This window comes from Choloepus didactylus, chromosome 26 (genome assembly GCF_015220235.1).
Source record: "Choloepus didactylus isolate mChoDid1 chromosome 26, mChoDid1.pri, whole genome shotgun sequence".
Lineage (NCBI taxonomy): Eukaryota > Metazoa > Chordata > Mammalia > Pilosa > Megalonychidae > Choloepus > Choloepus didactylus.
In genome coordinates this window covers 8,915,227-8,929,675 of record NC_051332.1, presented here as the reverse complement: position 1 = coordinate 8,929,675, position 14,449 = coordinate 8,915,227, and positions in this window count along the sequence as shown.

Sequence of the window (14,449 nt, the reverse complement as noted above, 5' to 3'; positions counted from 1 at the left end):
TGGAGTTGATGCCTAAACCCAAAGTAAAAATTCACTTGAACCTTTAATCTTAACCAATAGCTCCAAATTGCCACATCTCTTGGAGACTGGATCTTCAGTGAACTTGAACCACTTCTGCTGAACAGGCAGAAAGGATAGAGTACAGGAATCTAGAAGCTGGAGAAATCATCAGACTCAAAGGCTCTGAATAGATACCAAAAATCCCTGACAATGAAAGGGACACATGAATAGCATCATTCTGCAAATTTATTTCAACATCATTTCCTAGGGCCACTTCCTGCCCAGTTCCTAGGACCACTGTGCTAAATGGTGTGAAGTAAATAAAGGGGGGCAAAACTCTATTTAGTGTTTTAGCTAAGGCAGCATGTTTGAAAGGGAATGCAATTTGAAATAGAATAAAATAGCTTCATGTTTCTTTTAGCATTATTTTTCTTGATTTCTAGTGATGGTACATGTTTTCATATATTTATTGCCTTAATTGGCTTAATTTCTTTCCTATAATTGCATTTCAAAACTTGTCTCTTTTTTCATCTTTAACAGCTCTGAAATTGCACTTTATGATGTATCTTAGAGTCAATAGCGTGTATTAATTTAGCTAGCCATATATTTTATTTTGCAGTAGTGAATAAAATGATGCATCTGGCAACACATGGATCCTAGATTGGATCAGAAGCAGCAATAGGATATTATTACTCTATTTTATTGAACATTGGGTGTTCATATTTTGACTAATTTGTAAGAGCAATTTACTAAGAGTGTGAAATCTGAATCTCATAATTTTAAAATAGTTTCTGTTTATTAGTTTTAACTTTCTGTATACATGTTTTTGAAATTGGATTTTTAAATACTTCATAGTAAAATTTACTACTTTTATCCTTTATGGTTTCTACTTTTTTCAGCCTATCTCAAATTATGTATTATTTAAAATCTTTTATTTACATTTTAATGATGTTTTACTTTTCAAATACTGAATTCATGTAACATTTATTTATTGTAATGTGTGAAATAAAGATCTAATCTTATTTTCTGAACACCATTTGCTGAATACTCCATACTATCCCCACTGTTTGAAATGAAATTGTAACTTATTCCCAATTTTTATGTGTATTTGGATGCTTCTGTCCTTTTCTGAAGGCAGCACCAAGCTTTCCAATTGTTTATAATAATTTGCCTTTCCAAAAAATTCCTGGCTCTTCTAAGGGCTTAGATATTCCCTGAGGAAGTTAGAAATCATTCTGTCAAGTTAAAAAACGAATCTCCAAACCAAGCTCTCCAAAAAAGAATTTTATTAAGGTTTTGATTGAAATTGTTAAGTTTTATAGGGTTCTTGGTAAGGGGAAATGCAAATCTGAAACCACATTGAATTTTCTCTGATGCTAAAAGGGAACACACTTTCTTCCACATCCCTTTTCTTAGAGCATTTCCTTGAGAAAACTTGTAATTGCAAATCCTTTCCCTGTCCCTTTGAGAGGTATGTAAATCTTTTTTTGTGCCAATTTGTATATATTATGTCCCCCAGAAAAAGCCATATTCTTTAATGCAATCTTGTGTGGGCAGATGTGTTAGTGGTGATTAGATTGGAATCCTTTGTTTCCATGGAGATGTGACTCAATCAACTGAGAGTGAAAAGTTTGATTGGATCATTTCCATGGAGGTGTTACCCCACCCATTCAGAGTGGGTGTTAATTGGATCACTGGAGTTGTATAAAAAGGAATTCAGACAGAAGGACCTCAGAGCAACAGACAGTGGCACTTTGAAGAGTACCTGCAGCTTTCAGAGACATTTTGGAGAAGGCCTTTGAAAGCAGACTTTTGCTCCAGAGAAGCTAATAGAGGACAGACACCCCAAGAGCAACATTTTGAACAATGCACAGTTGTTGAGAGAAGACCTGAAACACAATCCAGAAACAGCAGACACCAGCCATGTGCCTTCCCAGCTAACAGAGGGTTTTGGATGCCATCAACCATCCCTCAGTGAAGGTGCTGTATTGTTAGACACTTTATAGCCATAAGACTCTAACTGTGTTGCCGAATAAACCCCCTTTATAAAAGCCAGTCCATTTCTGGTATTTTGCGTAACATTGCAGGTTAGGGAACCTGAACATTTGTCAAGGTAAGTAAGTCTCTTACACATTTTACAATCCAGGAAATGTCTTTCTTAATAGCCTCAGCACCAAATCTTTGAAATGCAAACATAAAGGAAGCCAGAGTACCTCCTCCTCCCTGTCTCTGTGAAAGTTTAGCCTACATACCTGGCTACAAGTTGTGACTACTGGCTTGTCTTAAATGATACAGGAAGTTTTAATTTTCATTTGAATGAAGGCAATTAACACAGCTGGCTGCTACAATTAGGTGAATTTAGGATGAACTATATGTAGGAAATATTGCTGTCAAGTCCTCTTACTTGAGGAAAAGTTATCTTTCACCTTGTGAACCTGCCTGGCTATATGAAAGAGGGATATTTCTATCTGGAAGCTCATTACCAGATTGCTGTGATGCGCATGGCAGTCTGGTTTAATTCTTATTCAATAACAAAAGTTTTTCATTCTTTTCTACATTTGTGGAGAGGATTTTCTGGGTTGGCAAGAGACTATTTCCCCAACACCTCCCATGATGAAAACTGATGCATGTGTCTGTATGTGCATTCATATACAATACATATATGTGTATATATAGATATACATCTTATATGGATCCTGCACAGTTTAAAATTAATTTATTACAAAAAATATTTTTAACGATTTTGAATGAAAACCAATTTCTCATGTTTGCATAAGAGTAAACTGGAATCACAAAGTTACTGACCAGGAAAGAGAATCAATATTTATTCCATAGTGAAACGACAGTTACCAAATTTTACGCCATTAGGATAACAGTCATGTAAAATTTTTAGAAGAGTGTGTGTCTAACAGCAAGCTTTTTCATTTTCTTTGGGAAGTAGTGTGTATGGCACCCATCTTTTCACTCTAGTTTGTACATATTTTCTTTTTACTACACGCTTCATGTATCATTTGCACAACTCTGAAAGCTAGCCTTCCTAAGTTATCTGTTAGAGGGGATTATTGTTTGACTGTAAAACAAGACTATTCCCAGGTACTTTATTACATTTCTCTCCAATATTCACCGCCCCACTTCACAGTAGCCCTCTGTCTCCAAGGCCCCAGAGTGTGACGGCATCGGCTGGGATCCGCCATCGCTGTGGGGGTGAAAAGGACCCGGCCTCCCGGGATCCCAGCAGCTGGAGGCGCCCCGGCGGCCGTGACCTCCTCAACATGGCCCGGAACCCCCCCCTTCCCCCCAACACATACACCAGGCGCGCTCTGCGCAGGCGCAGTGCCGGCACTCCCGCCGTCACCATCTGTCTCCCGCCGCGGCGGAGGGCTCGGAGCCTCCCGGGTTCTGCCGGACTCAGAGGGCGGGGCGGGGACCGGAGCCGGGAGGGGCAGCAAGGTCTCCGCGACTGGGCGGTGTCCGAGGCCTTGGGCGCGGATACCGCCTGCAGGGGCCGAGGAGAATTCGGGAAAGTGTCGGGGCGTGGCCTGAAGGAGGGCTGGGCGGAGGGCTGGAGAGGGTCAGGGAAGGGGCCTCGGAGGCGGCGGGAGGGACCTGGGGAGGGGTCGGGGCGGCAGCAGCTGCCTCCGTCGTCTTCCGGGGGGACGGCCCCCGGAGGCCTGGGCCGGCGGCGCGCACAGCAGGATGGCGGCACGCACGGCGGGGATGGCCGCGGGGGGAGGGGCCTTCCCGCCGCCGAGTGTGGGCGCGGGTCCCGGGGCTAACTGCGCAAAGGGCCCGTTTCATACCCGGAGAGACCCGGGCCCAAAGATGCTCTGCTGGTAAATGAGCAGCTCATCTCCGCACCCCTCAATTAATAGCTCTTAATTGAGGTTATTATTAACCCATGTACCACCAACATACAACCTTTAGCATCCTTGTGTTCTGTATTAAACAGGATAGTATATGAAGTATGGTAAATTCTCAGAGGTGAGCTGCCTTTAGTATTACAAGGTGTACCATTCTTTTCATTATTGGTTCATTTAACCAACATAACCATCCTTTGGATCATTATTACCATCTATATTTTAATAAACATGGCGACTAAAAGTTCAGAAAGAAAAACCGATTTGCCCAGTATTGAGTTAGCAGATAAATGAATAGGGGTTTGCATTGTCATTTATTATGTTCTGTATCCATTCCCTTTCCCATACTAAAACCCACAGCCTCTGTCCCTGAGCACCACCAGGAGGGAATTGTGGAGTGTAGTGGCCATAATCTTACCTCCTCAGAACCCTGAGGTCAGAAGGTTAATTAACCTCCTTGCTCCATCCTCCAACTTAGCTTTCAGAGGACTCTTAAAGAGAACAATGGAAATTGAAACCACAAACTGAGCCTCAGTGTTGTTTTTTGTTTGTTTTTTGGGGTTTTTTTTTTTTTTTGGAGAGTTTTTAAAGTTTTCATTGTGATAATAATTGTAAAGCTAGTAAAGAAAACGTGTTTTGAATCATCTGAATGATTACCAAGTACTGCCACCTCATACTGGTTCTCATTTTTTTAAATTCATTTTTATTGAGATGTATTCACATACCATACAATCTTCTCTGATGCACAGCTTTTAAAATTACCATCATAGAGTTGTACATTCATCACCCCAATCTATCCCTGAACACTTTCCCACACCAGAAAGAATCAGAACAAGAATAAAAAATTAAAAAAAGACCCAAATCATCCCTCCCATCCCACCATACCCTTCATTCATTCTCTGTCTCCACTTCTCTACTCATCCATCCATACACTGGACAAAGGGGCAATCCACAAGGTTTTCACAATCACGCTGTTACCCCTTGTAATCTACATTGTCATACAATTGTCTTCTAGAGTCAAGGCTACTGGGCTGGATTTTGGTAGTTTCAGGTATTTACTTCTAGCTATTCCAATACATTAAAACCTAAAAAGTGCTAACTATATCATGCATAAGAATGTCCACCAGCATGAACTGAAATCTCTCAGCCACTGAAGCTTTATTTTGTTTCATTTTGCATCCCCCACTTGTTCAAGAAGATGTTCTCAATCCCACAATGCCAGGTCCCGATTCATCCCCAGTAGTCATATCCTACGTTACAAGAGAGATTTAAACACCTGGAAGTCAAGTCCCACACATGGGGGAGGGCAGTGAGATCACCCACCAAGGGGGTTTAATTAGAGAGAGAGGGCCACATCTGAGCACCAAAGAGGCACTCAGGGGGGAGACTCTTAGGCACAATTATAAGCAGGTTTAGCCTGTCTTTTGCAGTAACAAGCTTCATAGGGGCAAGCCCCAAGGCAGAGGGCTCAGCAGGTCAAGCCGTCAGTCCCCAGTGTTTGTGAGAACATCAGCAACAATCCAGGTGAGAGTCCAACACCCCCACATCCTCCCCCAGCTCCTCACGGAGGCCCTGAATATATATTTTTATTCTCTGCCCAAATTACTTTGGGATGTGTGGCTATTTCAGTCTAACCTATACAGACCTACCATAGCTCAATTCCTATTCAAAGTTCCATGTAATTGTGTTTGAAAAAAACTGACTATAGAAGTTATATTGGTTAGAAAATATAGATCCTACACAAAATGAACATTTCTTACCTTGGTCTCACATGGAAGTTGAAGTTTTAACGCACAGCCAGTTTCAGCCTTTACCCTTTGGCACAATTTGCCCTAGTCTTAACCAGATCTGCTTCATTCATATCTCTAACTGAAGTCTGGACTTTTTTTAAGCTTTTCTTCTTAAGAGTAGCTGCATGCAGTAATACTGATATTCATATCTGCTGAGTTTTAGCTCTGAGTTTCAGGTGTCACAGATACCTGATGTTCCAGAGACCAATCAGGTTATACATCAAGTGATCAACATCTCAGAGTTTGGAGATAGCCATTAGAATTCAGGAATAGATTTGACTGCTGTAAGAGCTTACAATTGAGGGACCATTGCAATAATCATTTCCTTGTTAGGCTGTGCTCTAAGATTCAATTCTGAGTTTACACATTGAGGCATTATAATGTATGCCTTTGTTTCTGGCCTACTTCACTCAAAAGGCTTTTACAGGATCCATTCACCTCCATGTGTGTCCCACAATTTCTCTCCTTCTCATATTTGCTCAATATCCCATTGTATGCATACACCGCAGTTCACCAGTCTGTTCCTCAGTCAGTGCACCCTTAGGCCACCTCCACCCATGGAAAATCATGAATACTGCCTCCATAAATACCAGTGTGCAAATGTCCATTCATGTCTCTGCTCTCAGACCTTCCACATACATACCCCATAATCAGGTTGTAGGACCTTATGGCCCCACATACTTAGCTTCTTGTGGAACCAAGACAGTGACCTCCAGAAAGGCTACACTATTCTGCCTCCTTATCAACACTAAATACATACATCCCTCTCTCTGTGTTATCTCAAGCTCTTTTACCCCTATTCATAATTTTTCCTATAATTTTATAGAGATATATTCACATAACATACAATTATCTACAGTTGTTCACAGTATCATCATATAGTTGTACATTTGTCACCACAGTCAGCACTTGAGCATATTGATTACTATGAAAAAGTGTGTTTTTTTTGTAAATAATAAAAAAGATAATAATAAAAAGAAAAATCAAGTGTCACACAATACAATGTATTATTAAGGACAGAAAACAATACCACTACCAAGAATCCCATATCCCCCTCTTTTATATCCTCTCTCATACATGTTTAACTTTGGTATATTGGCTTGCTTACATTTAATGGAAGCATATTACAATGCTACTGTTGATCGTAGACTCCAGTTTGTTTTGATTATGTTTTTTTCCCAAATACCATCCACTTTTCAGCACTTTGCATGGTTGACATTCATTTTTTCTCCCACATGTGAGAACATTTTTATATTTGTACATATAGTAACAATCATTGGCCACTCCAGCTTTTGCCAACTTATACAGTCCCAGTCATCATCATCTATCTTTATCTCTGGTGTCATACAGTCCCCTGTCCTACCTCTTTCAGCCTTACTCAGACATCTTTGTTCAGTGTACTTACAATACTGTGCTACCATCACACAGTATTATGCTATCTATTTTTGGATCTATACAACCAATCCTGCTGAACATTCTTTAGTCCTTCAGCATCAAATGCCTGATCTCTACCCTCTTTCTATCTCCTGGTAGACTTTGCTATCAGCTTTTAACTCTCAAAGTTTTCTCACTAATTTTAGTTCATATTAGTGAGATCATACTGTTTTTGACTTTTGTTTCTGGCTAACTTCACTCAGCATGTCTTCCAGGTTCCTCCACATTATATGTTCCATGTCTTTTTTCTGTCTTATACGTGCATAGTATTCCATCATGTGTATATACCACAGTATGTTTATCCACTGGTCCATTGATGGACACGTGGGCTGTTTCCATCTCCTTGCAATCATGAATAATGTTGAAGTAAACATGAGTTTACAAATGTCCATTTGTGTCTTAAATTTTAATTCCTTTGAGTATATACCTAGCAATGGAATAGGGTCATATGGCAAGCTTATGCTAAGCTTCCTGAGGAAACTTCACACTGTCTTCCAGAGTGGTTGCATGAGTCTACATTCCCACCAGCAATGAATAATTGTGTCTCTTTATCCACATCCTCTCCAGCACTTTTAATTTTCTGTTTTTTGGATAATGACCAGTCTGGTAGGTGTGAGATGATATCTCATTTTGGTTTTGATTTGCATTTCCCTAATAATCAGTGAAGTTGAACATTTTTTCATATGTTTTTGAGCCATTTGTATTTCCTCTTTGCGAAAGTGTCTGTCCATGTAATTTGCCCATTTTTTAATGGGTTGTTTGTCTTTCTGTTGTTGAGTTGTAGGATCGCTTTATATATTTGGAATATTAAACCCTTATCTGATAAGTGGTTTCCAAATATTGTTTCCTATTGCATAGGCTGCCTTTTTACTTTTTTAACAAATTCCTTTGATGTACAAAAGTGTTTGATTTTGAGGAGATCCCATTCGTCTATTTGTTCTTTGATATCTCATGCTTTGGGTGTAAGGTGTAGAAAACCACCTCCTATCACAAGATCTTTAAGATATTACCCTATGTTTTCTCCAAAGAGTCTTATAGTCTTAGTGCTTATGCTTAGGTTTTTGATACACTTGGAGCTAATTTTTGTATGGGGTGTGAGGTAGGAGTCCTCTTTCATTGTTTTGGAAATGGATATCCAGTTCTCCAAACACCATTTATTGAAGAGGCTGCTCTGTCCCAGTTGCTTTGGCTTGACTGCCTTATCAATGACCAATTGTCTGTAGGTGTGAGAGCCGATTTCTAAACACTCAATTCAATTCCATTGGTTCATATCTCTTTCCTTATGCCAGTACCATGCTGTTTTGAGAACTTTAGCTTTGTAATATGTTTCAAAGTCAGGTAGTGTGAGATCTCCCTCTTTGTTCCTCTTACACAGTATTTTTGGCTATTTGGGACATCTTGCCCTTCCAAATAAATTTGGTTATTGGTTTTTCTACTTCTACAAAGTAAGTTGTTGGGATTTTAATTGGTATTGCATTGAATCTATAAATCAGTTTAGGTAGAATTGACATCTAAATTATATTTAATCTTCCAATCCATGAATATGGTATGTTCTTCCAATTTTTTAGGTCCTCTTTGATTTCTTTTAGCACTTTCTTGTAGTTATCTTTGTATAGGTCTTCTGTGGCCTTTGTTAAGTTTATTCCTAAATACTAGATTCTTTTGGTTGCTATTGTAAATGGAATTTTTTTATTGATTTCTTCCACTTGTTGCACATTACTTGTGCATAAGAACACTACAAATTTTTGCATGTTGGTCTTGTATTCTGCTACTTCACTGTATTCTTTGATTAGCTGTAATACATTTGCTATGATTTTTATGGATTTTCTACATGTAGAGTCATGTCATCTTGAAAGAGTGAAGGTTTCACTCCTTCCTCTCCAATTTGGATGCCTTTTCTTCTTTTCCTTGCCTAATTGCTCTAGCTAGAACTTCCAGCACAATGTTGAATAGCAGTGGTGACAGTCAGCATCCCTGTCTTTTTCCTGATCTTAGAGGTAAAGCTTTCATTCTCTCCCCATTGAGTATGATGTTAGCTTTGTGTTCTTCATATATTGTTGATATCATATTGAGAAAGTTTGTTTCTGTTCCTATCCTGCGAAGTGTTTTCATCAAGAAAGGATGTTGAATTTTTTTCAAATGAATGTTCTGCATCAATTGAAAAGATTGTGTTGTTCTTTTACTTTGATTTATTGATGTGGTGTATTACATTAATTTATTATCTTGTGTTGAACCAGCCTTGCATATCTGGAATAAACCCCACTTGGTCATGGTTTTTAGTTGTTTTAATATACTGCTGGATTGTATTTGTATATTACTGAGGATTTTTCCATCTATATTCATTAAGGAGATTGGTCTACAATTTTCTCTTTTTCTAGTACCTTTGTCTGATTTTGGTATTAGGATGATGTTGGCTTCATAGAATGAGTTGGGTAGCTTTCCCTCCTCTTCAATGTTTTTGAAGAGTTTGAGCAGGATTGGTACTAATTCTTTCTTGCATGCTTGGTAGAATTCACATGTGAAGACATATGGTCCTGGGCTTTTCTTTTTGGGAGTTTTTTGATGCCTGACTCAATCACTTTTCTTGTGATTGGTTTGTTGAGGTTGTCTATTTCTTCTTGGGTCACTGTTTGTTGTTCATGGTTTTCTAGGAAGTTGTCCATTTTGTGTAAGTTGTCCAATTCATTAGCATATAATTGCTCATAGTATCTTCTCATTATCTCCTTTATTTCTCCAGGGTCAGTAGTTATTTTTCCTTTCCCATTTCTGATTGCATTTATTTGCATCCACCCCTCTCTGTTAGCTTTGCTAGGGGCCCATCAATTTTGTTGATTTTCTCAAAGAACCAGATTCTGCTTTTGTTGATTCTCTCTATTGTTCTTATGTTCTCAATTTCATTTATTACTGCTCTAATCTTTATTTCTTTCCTTCTGTTTGTATTGGGGTTTATTTGCTGTTCTTTCTCTAGTTCCTCCAGGTGGACAGTTAATTCCTCAATTTTTGCTATCTCTTCTCTTGTAATATAGGCATTTAAGGCAATAAATTTCTTTCTCAGCACCACCTTTGCTGTATCCCATAAGTTTTTATATGTTGTGTTTTCATTGTCATTTGCCTCAAGGTATTTACTAATTTCTCTTGTAATTTCTTTCTTTACCCACTGGTTTTCTAAGGGTGTGTTTTTTATTCTCTGTATATTTGTGAATTTTACCTTCCTCTGCCAGTTATTTATTTCCAACTTCATTCCATTATGATCTGAGGTAGTGTTTTTCATAATATCAATATTTTTAAATTTGTTGAGACTTGCTTTGTGACTCAGCATGCCGTCTATCCTAGAGAATGTTCCATGAGCACTTGAGAAAAACATGTATCTTACTGTTGTGGGGTGTAGTGTTCTATAAAGGTCTGTCAAGCCCAATTCATTTATCATACAACTCAACATCTCTATTTTCTTGTTGATCCTCTGTCTAGGTGTTCTGCCCATTGATGAGAGCAGTGTATTGAAGTCTGCAACTATATTGTGGAGTTTTCTACTTCTCCTTTCAGTGTTCTCAGTGTTTGCCTCATGAATTTTGGGCACTCTGGCTTGGTGCATGAATATTTATGATTGTTATGTTTTCTTGATGAATTGACCCTTTTATTAATATATAGTGTCCTTCTTTGTCTCTTTTAGTTGTTTCTTTTGACATCTTCTTTGTCTGATATTAATATAGCTACTCCTGCATTTTTCTGGTTGCTCTTTGCATGAAATATATTTTTTCAAACTTTCACTTTCAGCCTATTTTTGTCCTTGTGTTTAAGGTGAGTTTCTTGTAGGCATGATATAGATGGGTCCTGTTTTTAAATCCATTCTGCCAGTCTGTGTCTTTTATTGGGGAGTTTAATAACATTTAGTGTTATTAATCTAAAGGCAGTACTTTCTTCTATCATTTTGTCTTTTTTATTTTATATGCCATGTCTTATTTTTCCTCTCTCTCTTTTTACCCTTCCTGATAATCTTCATTTCTATACTCTTCTCCAGACCTCTTTCTCCTGTCTTTTCCTATCAACCTGTAGCACTCTGTTTTGTATTTCTTATAGTCTTGGTCTCTTATTCATGAACTCTCTCAGTGTCTGTTTCTCTGGAAATATTTTAATCTCTCCCTTATTTTTGAAGGACATTTTTGCCCATCAAAGAATACTTGGTTGACAGTTCTTCTCTTTCAGTTTCTTAAATATATCATACCACTGTCTTCTTGCCTCCACAGTTTCTTTGAAGAAATCTGAACATAGTCTTATCGAGCTTCTGTTGTATGTGATGGATTGCTTTTCTCTTGCTGTTTTTAGAATTCTCTGTTTGTCTTTGACATTGGACCATCTGAGCAGTAAGTGTCTTGGAGAAGGTCTTTTGGGGTCTATTCTGTTTGGGGTGTGCTGTACTTCTTGAATCTCTAATTTTCTGTCTTTCATAAGAGTTGGGAAATTTTCAGTGATTATTTCTTCTATTATTCTTTCTGCCCCTTTCCCCTCTCTTCTCTCTCTGGGACACCCACAACACATATATTTGTGTGATTCATGTTCTCACTCAGATCCCTAAGATCCTGCTCATATTTTTCAATTCTTTTCACCATCTCTTCTTTCATGTGTGTGAATTCAGATATCTGGTCTTCCAATTCACTGATCCTTTCTTCTGCCTGTTCAAATCTACTGTGGTATCCCTTCTTTGTCTTTTTCATCTCCTCTATTATGCCCTTCATTACCATAAGTTCTGCCATTTGCTTTTTCAGGTTTATGAATTCTTCCTTATGGTCATCCAGTGTCCTCCTGATATCCTTCATCTCTTTTGCTATGTCTTCCCTCAGTTCATTGACTTGATTTTTCAATTGATTTAGCTTTGCTTGAACATCTCTAATTAGTTTTTCCTTCAGTTCATTTAATTGATTTAGCAATAATTGCTTCAAGTCCTCTGTCTCAATTGAACAGTTAGTTTGTTCCTTTGGCTGGACCATATTTTCATGTTTCCTAGTATGGCTCATTATTTTAAGTTGTCTAGGCATCTGACTTTCTTGATTAGTTTATTCTGGGGCTTGTTTAACTCTTTTGCCTAGGGTTTTATTGTTGGTTGGCTTTGTTCTCTAACCTCTGATGTTCTGTTCAAAATATTCTAGAGGTCTAACTTAGGTACTATTTAGTTGATCAGAGTTTTTCACCTCTTGTGTTTTTGTTTCTTTCCCTACATCCATGTTGTCTTTTTGTGAGAGGTTCTCTTCAGATATTGTCCACTGCACTCTGGTTTTCCCAATCAATTGAAGCCCAGGTCTTGGGAGGAGGATATGGGTTTCCTTGAGAATGAGACCCTCCTGTGACACCTTTAGACTCTGTGCTTCTCCTATGCTGTCCAGCAGGTGGTGCTTGCCAGCCCTCAGTTACCCCAGCTGTGTAAGAAAGCATGGATACTTTAGTTCTCTGGGTAACCCTGACCCTGTCAGGTCTTGACTGACTGAAGCTGTTTTCTGAATTCCAGCTCCTGGGATCTGAGTGCCCAATGGGGGGCTACCACTGGATCTGGGTAATGCTCCCATTTTCTTGGCACATTATCATGTTTAGCAAATGCTCTTCACCACTAGACTTATTGCTTTGTCTCTCAGAGCTATCTTAGCTCTGCTCTTGCCTGGGCCCAAATTGCAAGTCTTTGAGGCTTTCTATAATGGACTCCTAAGAATAATTGTTTTAGAAAAAGTGAAAAAGATAAGAAAAGAAAAAAAAGTTAAAGAATTGCCCAGTATGAACTATTTACAGTCCTTGCAGTTCTAATGGGCTATTGAGATGCTACAAGACAAAGAGTTTGGGGCCATTAAGGAACAATCAAGAAAGCAGAGAAACTGGCTCTTCAGACAAGGGAACTCACCCTCTTGACTTGCATATGTGCCTGATTCTGTTTCAGCCCTGCCCTTCTCCATATTATGTTTCACCTGAACTCAAAAAGTCCTTCTTTTTTTTTTTTTTTTTTTTTTTTTTTTGCTGTTTTTGCTGGCCCTATCTCCTCTCCATCAGGCTGACTGCTCCCAGATTCTCCGGTGTCTGGTCACAGTCTGTGTTTGGAGTTTTTGATCAGCAATCTGAGTTTTTAATCAGAGCTGCAACTGCAGCTCTCTCTCCTGGTTCTCAGCACCAGTGGCCCCTTGTCCATGGGACTGTGCCTGGCAGGGAGGGGCATGGGTTCCCTGGCCATGAGAACTTACAGATTTCACTAATCTCAGCTGTTCCATGCATTCATGAGTGTTGTATGAAGTATGTCCAAAGTCAACTTCTTCTGCATTGTCTGGTCCATGCAGTTCCCGGATTTCTGCCAACTGTCCTGGAGGAGTAACTAGAACCCACACCTTACCACCCAGCCATCTCGTGGCCTCTCCCTCAGTGTTAAGTTTTACTAGAGAACCTGGGAATCCTATTCAGACCAAAGATCTCTAGAGAGGGAAAATGGGGCTAATTTTTTCAAAAGATGAAAACTGGGATTCACCCATGCTCCATATTATGGAAGTGATATAATGCCTCTGATGGATTTCTGGGATCTGGGTTTCCCAATTTTTCATTGTGAAAAAGCACCAGGCTGGCTAAGAGTGGTATCTGCTCATATGAGGAGTTCAGGTTTATGGCATCTCATTGTTGTTGCTACAGACAAAAGTAGCTGATTTGAGATTATGGTGCCCAATTGTTATTTTAGTTTGTACCACTGTCAGCAGACTAGATAGTCATGTCAGATTTCATTAAGGCCTAATTAAACTTTACACTAGGTCCAGCCCAAGGTTTGAGAGGACAATGACTTCCAGGACACTGTATTGGATTTGTGGCCCTGGGGAAGGCATAAATCAGAATGGTACATGAAAGTTTGTTCAAAGTTATCTGATTCCTCCTTGTTTTAAAGATAATAAAATTGAAACAAAGACAACAACTTGGTTCCTGAGTAGTGGAGCCTGGGGTAGAACTGAAGTCTCCATGTTCACTCTATGGATCATACTGAAGTCAAAACAAGCTTCTTGGAAAAATGATTTTGAGAAACTGCAATTTACAAAGAAGATTCTTCAATCATTTCATTGTTGAGAGATTTCAAAAGACTTTCCAACCTTGTGGAATTTATTATATTAATAGGAAAATGTTATCACATTTAACTTCAAAATCATTCCATAGCAATAAATATTTCTCTTCAACATCATTTGTAATACCAGCATAGGTTTCCACCATTATTATTCACCTTAACTAATCTGCTGTTATTGGATGTTTAACTTTTCAGTTACTTGAAAGCAACCAATAGGAATGAAATGTTTAGATTCTCAATAAAAGTATCCCACATTCATCAAGATTATATTAGAGTCACTCATGGGCAGGTGGACA